Source organism: Elephantulus edwardii, unplaced genomic scaffold (genome assembly GCF_000299155.1).
Source record: "Elephantulus edwardii isolate Elephantulus edwardi_28Jun2011 unplaced genomic scaffold, EleEdw1.0 scaffold00430, whole genome shotgun sequence".
Taxonomy (NCBI): Eukaryota; Metazoa; Chordata; class Mammalia; order Macroscelidea; family Macroscelididae; genus Elephantulus; species Elephantulus edwardii.
Genome location: NW_006400180.1, coordinates 116,080 through 121,861, shown reverse-complemented (window position 1 = coordinate 121,861; position 5,782 = coordinate 116,080). Strand labels below are relative to the sequence as shown.

Genomic DNA, 5,782 nt, shown 5'->3' with positions numbered 1-5,782 from the left:
GCATTATGTTTATCGTAAGAGTACGGAATGAGGGTTGCAGAGTGGATTATATTTGGGGTTGGGGGATGTGGGGGGGGGATTGCGTACCAATGAGGGAGTTTTTCTTTTGCTTTTGAAGGAGAGGAGCGAACGGGGGTGTGGTGGGAGAGAGGGGGCGGGGAGAGGGGTGCAACAATGAATGAGTGGAATTCCAAAATCTCTGTAGATGTTCACTGAAATGAAAAATAAAGAAAATTTTTTAAAAAAGGCATGTGGAGAAATGGAAGGATATACCATACTCATGGATAAAAAGACTCAATATTGTGAAAATGGCAATTCTACCACAGACAATCTACAAGTTCAATGCAGTAACAATACAGAAAGAAATTGCATTCTTCAAAGAGATGTAAAAGGCAATTTCTAATTTTATCTGAAATAGAAAGAGACTCCAAATAAATAAAGCACTCCTGAAAAAGAGAAACAAGGTAGGAAGCATCATACTCCCTAATTTCAAATCCTTTTTCACAGCTGTAGTGGTTAGAACAGTGTAGCACTGATACAGTGACAGACACATAACCCAGATGAGGAGATGAAATCAGTTAAGTAGGAAACTGATAACCTTTCAAGCAAATGGTTTGGGCAAAATTGGAAAACTATCTCTAGAAAACTCAAGCAAGACTCACACTTCACACAATTCAAAAAAATCAACTCAAGGGGGATCAAGGGCCTAGGAGTTAAAACAAAGAATATAAATTTCAGCATAGAAAAGTTTGGAAGAACTCTAGAAGCCCCAGTTCAGAGTACGAACAGTCTTCCGCAATTAGACAAGAGAAGGAAATAAGAAGTATCCAAATTGGCGAAGAGAAGGCGAAATGATCTCTATATGCAGATGATATGATAGTATACCTAGAAAATCCTAAACAATCAGCAAGAAAACTACTGGACATAGTTGACTAATTCAGCAAAGTGACAATATACAAGATCAACATACAAAAATCAATTGGATTTCTCTACAGTGACAAAGGAAACTGGAGCTGAGAAAAACAGTACCCTTCACAATAGCTAACCACAAAGCTAAATACTTGGGAGTAAATCTAACCAGAAACACAAAGGATCTATTCAAAGAAATTTACAAAACATTGTTGTTGCTATTGTTATGTACCCTTGAGTCCCTTGCGACTCATAGTGACCCTATGTACAACAGCCCTAAACTCTGCTCTGTCCTGTGCCAATCTCTCTGTCTCCAACACACCCATCCCCATTACCCCAGTCACCAAATCAATCCACCTCCTAGAGGGCCTTCCCCTCCTGGGCCTACCCTCCACCCCCCAAGCATGGCGTCCTTCTCCAAGGAATGGTCTCTCCTTACAACAAGACCAAAGTATGTCAGATGAAGCCTCATAATCCTTGCCTCCAAGGAGCAGCCTTGTTTAACCCTCTCCAGGATGAATCTGTTTTCTTAGCAGTCCATCATACCCTCAATACCAAATACCAATACCCTCAATACAACGATAACTCCAACACCAAAGCTCAAAGGCATCAATTCTCCTTCTGTCCTCCCTACTCATTGTCCAACTCTCTGATGCATAACAAGTGATTGCAAAGCCATGGCCTGTATCAGACGCACCTTAGTCTCCAGAGAGACATCATTGTTCTTCAGTACTTTAGAGAGGTCCTTGACAGCAGACTTTGCCATCGCAATACATCTTTTAATTTCCTGGCTACTGGTGCCAAGAGTGTTGATTGTGGAGCCAAGCAGATTAAAGTGGTGAACAATTTCAATCTCTTCATCATCCATCCTGATGCTGCCAATTGGTCCAGTGGTGAGAATCTTTGTCTTCTTGACATTGGGCCTCAATCCATACTGAAGGCTGCAGTCCTGCAGCAAGCGCTTCAGGTCCCCCTCAGTTTCAGCAAGTAGGGTTGTGTCATCTGCATAACGCAGATTGTTGATAGATCTTCCACCATTCCTGATGCCGCATTTGTCCTCATAGAGCCCAGCCTCCCGGATGATCTGTTCGGCATACAGGTTGAAAAGGTAGGTAGACAGGATGCATCCCTGGCATACACCCTTCCCAATTTTGAACCATGCAGTGTTACCCTGCTCTGTTCTGACTACTGCCTCTTGGTCCAAGTATAAGTTTTGCATTAGCACAATTAAATGTTCTGGGATTCCCATTCTTCTCAGAGTCAGCCACAATTTGTTATGATCCACACAGTCAAACACCTTTGCATAATGAATGAAGCACAGATAGACATTCCTCTAGTATTCCCTGCTTTCAGCCAAGATCCATCTAACATTAGCTACAATATCCCTAGTACCACTACCCCTTCTAAACCCATTCTGGACTTCTGGCAGTTATCTGCTGATGTGCTGTTCCAGTCATTTTTAGATAATCTTCAGTAGAATCTTGCTTGCATGTGAAATCAATGATATTGTTCTAGAGTTTCCACACTCTGTTGGGTCACCCTTCTTTGGATTGGGAACAAATATAGATCTCTTCCAGTCAGTTGGCCAAGTGGTTGTTCCCCAGATTTCTTGGCACAACTTGGTGAACATGTCCAGGGCATCAATTACTAAAAGAAATAAATATAGACCTGGAAATGGAAGAATATACCTTGCTCATGGATAGGAAGATTCAATATTTTTTTTTGTAGCAGTACCTGAAAAACTTTATTTCCAATAAAGTATATTATAATTTGAAAGCAACAAAGACATGTTATTTCATTTTTTCACTGTTCATTTGCCCAAATCAGTATTGATTTGCAATGAATGTCTTCTCCCTCAAAACTAGTTTCTGTTAGAAATTTTTTTGATAAAATAGGTGAAGATAAAAAAAAGGTAAAAAAAAGGTGAAGATAGACATATTCTATAAGGATAAACAATAATTTAAAAAGCAACTAAAGCTCTGAGGTTCTCCAATACACTTAGCAGCACTATCTCCTTTAGCTAAACAACAAAGACATTGGCAGTCACCTCCACAAGTTTACAAGTGGAGATGTTTTACATTTTCCAAAAGGTGAAGGAGGGAAAGATAACGTCATGTGGTCAGAAACCAAGGTCCATCTTGCTAGCAAGATAAATCTGTGACTTGGAAACAATCAAAACTTCATAAAAGCACAGCTCATTCAATAAGAATATATCAGTAAAATTAGGACATAAAAAAATTTCCTGTACCTGTATATTTAAGTTTAACCATGATTTTAAGCAAAGCACAAAGTATTTTACTTTCAGTTTATGTTTTAGTCAAACTAAGGGCATGAATGTACTTAACTTCAACCAAACATACTCAAAACAGTTAAAATGTAAATGTTAAATTTTTGTATACCAATGTCCACAGTTCAGTCAACCCTATCTCCTATCCTTTTTACCAGCTTTCCGCTTTCCAGAGAGCAGGTGTTTTGGCTTCATGTCAAACATGTGTCTATCTGCCTCGCCTTTTCTCCCCAAACGATTCAACTTTCTTTGAGCTTTCTTCATCATCGTCCTGGCTTTTTTCACCATCTTGACATCCCGAAGACCAGAAACATCACGTGGTATCTGAGAAGAACTACGACTCCGGGCTACAGAAGTGGGTGGGACAGAGTCTTCCCGTTTCCTTTTTCTATTTATACTCCGAGATCTTCTTGCCTGGACCACATAGTGGGCACTCTCTTTAATATCCGTGTCAATTCCAAGGCTTTGCATTGCATCCTCCAAATCTTTCCGTTGAACCTTTTTAGCAGTTCGAGGCATTCTAGGTCCCTGTGTATTCTCTTTTGATTGAAGAATTTTTAGCTTCTTTTTTTCCCTAATTTGTTTGGCCAACTGTCGGATTTCCATCACTTCCTCATCTTCACTTTCAGAGTCACTATCATAGTCTCCAGCAGCTGTTCTTAGCTCTTCTTCTTTTTCTAACTCTTGTAATTTCTTCATGATGTCAGGATCAATATAATCAGCCACATTATGACCCTCCCAAATCTCTGGTATCTTGTCATATTTTTCAGATGAATTCATTAAGTCCCAGTATTTTTGAAGATCCAAAATATAATCATCTCCCATTTCCAACTCAATATCTCGTTCCCTTTTCTTCTTTGGCTCTTCAGTCTCCATTCTCTTCTTACGTGCTACTACTCCTGCTGGGATGAAAGGAGGCCTTTCCTTATCATCTCTTTTGTTTGGTACAGCTAAGTGCAATCTATTCAGCACCTCATTCACTTTATTTCCTTTCATTTTGGTTTCAACTCGATGAGCCAAAAGTCTATCACAGGCCTCTGTTTTAACCTGAAAAACACCTTCCTCAGTCAGCGTGCTGGCCTCTATTACAGGAAATCCTTCGGTCTGCAAATCTAAAAATATTTTCTGATTATCTTCAGAAAGTTCAGCTATTCTCTTCACGTCACATTTGTTTGCTACAACAATAAGTGGCTTATTGATAAACAAAGGCCTGATGTTTTGGAAGAGTTCAAATTGCTCCTTCAATTCATGACCACACTGCTCAGATAGATCCATCATGTATAGGACGGCAGCACGTAGGTGTGCCAGTGCTGTGATGGCTTGCATCTCAATGGTGTTCCGATCCTCCAGAGGATGATCCAAAATTCCAGGAGTATCAACAACCTGCCAGCAAAGATACTTATAATCCATATGCCCAACAAACAAAGATTTAGTTGTAAAGGCATAAGGCTGAACATCCACATCAGCTCTTGTCACCTTATTGATGAAGCTGGATTTTCTGACATTTGGGTATCCACACAAAAGCAGAGTTCTGGTGTTTGGATCAATGGCTGGCAAACGGGCTAAATGTTGACGAACTTGTTCCAAGTATTCCAAGTTGGGTTTCTGTCTTTTGATAATAGTGCACATTCACCCCAGGGCAGCACGTTTCAGCAGTTTGCAGCGGTAGAGAGAATCTCCATATTTCATAAGTCTGGCATAATCCTTAGCAACATTGTCCACTAAACTTTTGGCGATGTTTATCTGTCCTAGAGCCAACTTGTAATGATCCTTGTCATAGGGAATATTCATCAAATCAGCATAAAATGGATGGATATCATCCAATTTGGGGAAATCTGTTAAAACCTGAGATAGTCTGTCATGGTAATTCTGTTGAGTAAATTTTACTTTCCTCATGTAAAAATGTTTAATGCGATGAATTTGATAATGTTTATGAACTACAGTTGGTGTCTTTCGTTGAGTTTTTGATAATGTCAGATCAATAAAATCCTTGGCCGACGGGACCACCATGATCTTCTTGAAGTTGTAGTGCGCCATGCCCGCGGTTAGGGAGCCCACTATCAAAAAACCGCCGACACAACTTCAGAGGAAATCACAGAAATGACTGTTCAACCCACCGGACCACACGTGCTGAAGATTCAATATTGTGAAAATGACAATACTACCAAAGGCTACTTACATGTTCAATGCAATCTCAATACAAATACCATCTCCATTCTTCAATGAGATGGAAAAGGCCATCTCCAGTTTTATTTGGAATGGAAAGAGCCCCTGAATAAGTAAAGCACTCCTTAAAAAGAGAAACAAGGTAGGAGGCATCTCAATCCCTGATTTAAAATCCTATTACACTGCTGTGATGGTCAAGACAGCATGGTACTGGTACAATGACAGACACATAGATCAATGAAATAGAATTGAGAATCCATAAATCAGCCCATGGACAGCTGATTTTTGACACGGAGATGAAATCAGTTAAGTGGGGAAATGACAGACTTTTTAACAAATGATGTTGGCAAAATTGGAAAACTACCTGTAGAAAACTCAAGCAAGATCCACACCTCACACTATATAAAAAATTCAACTCAA

At 39.8% G+C, this 5,782-nt stretch overlaps 1 pseudogene; it reads right to left on the bottom strand.

The window, feature by feature from the left end:
- Nucleotides 1–3,331: 3,331 nt before the first annotated feature.
- LOC102852500 lies at nt 3,332–5,233 on the bottom strand (annotated as a pseudogene).
- Nucleotides 5,234–5,782: the final 549 nt, after the last annotated feature.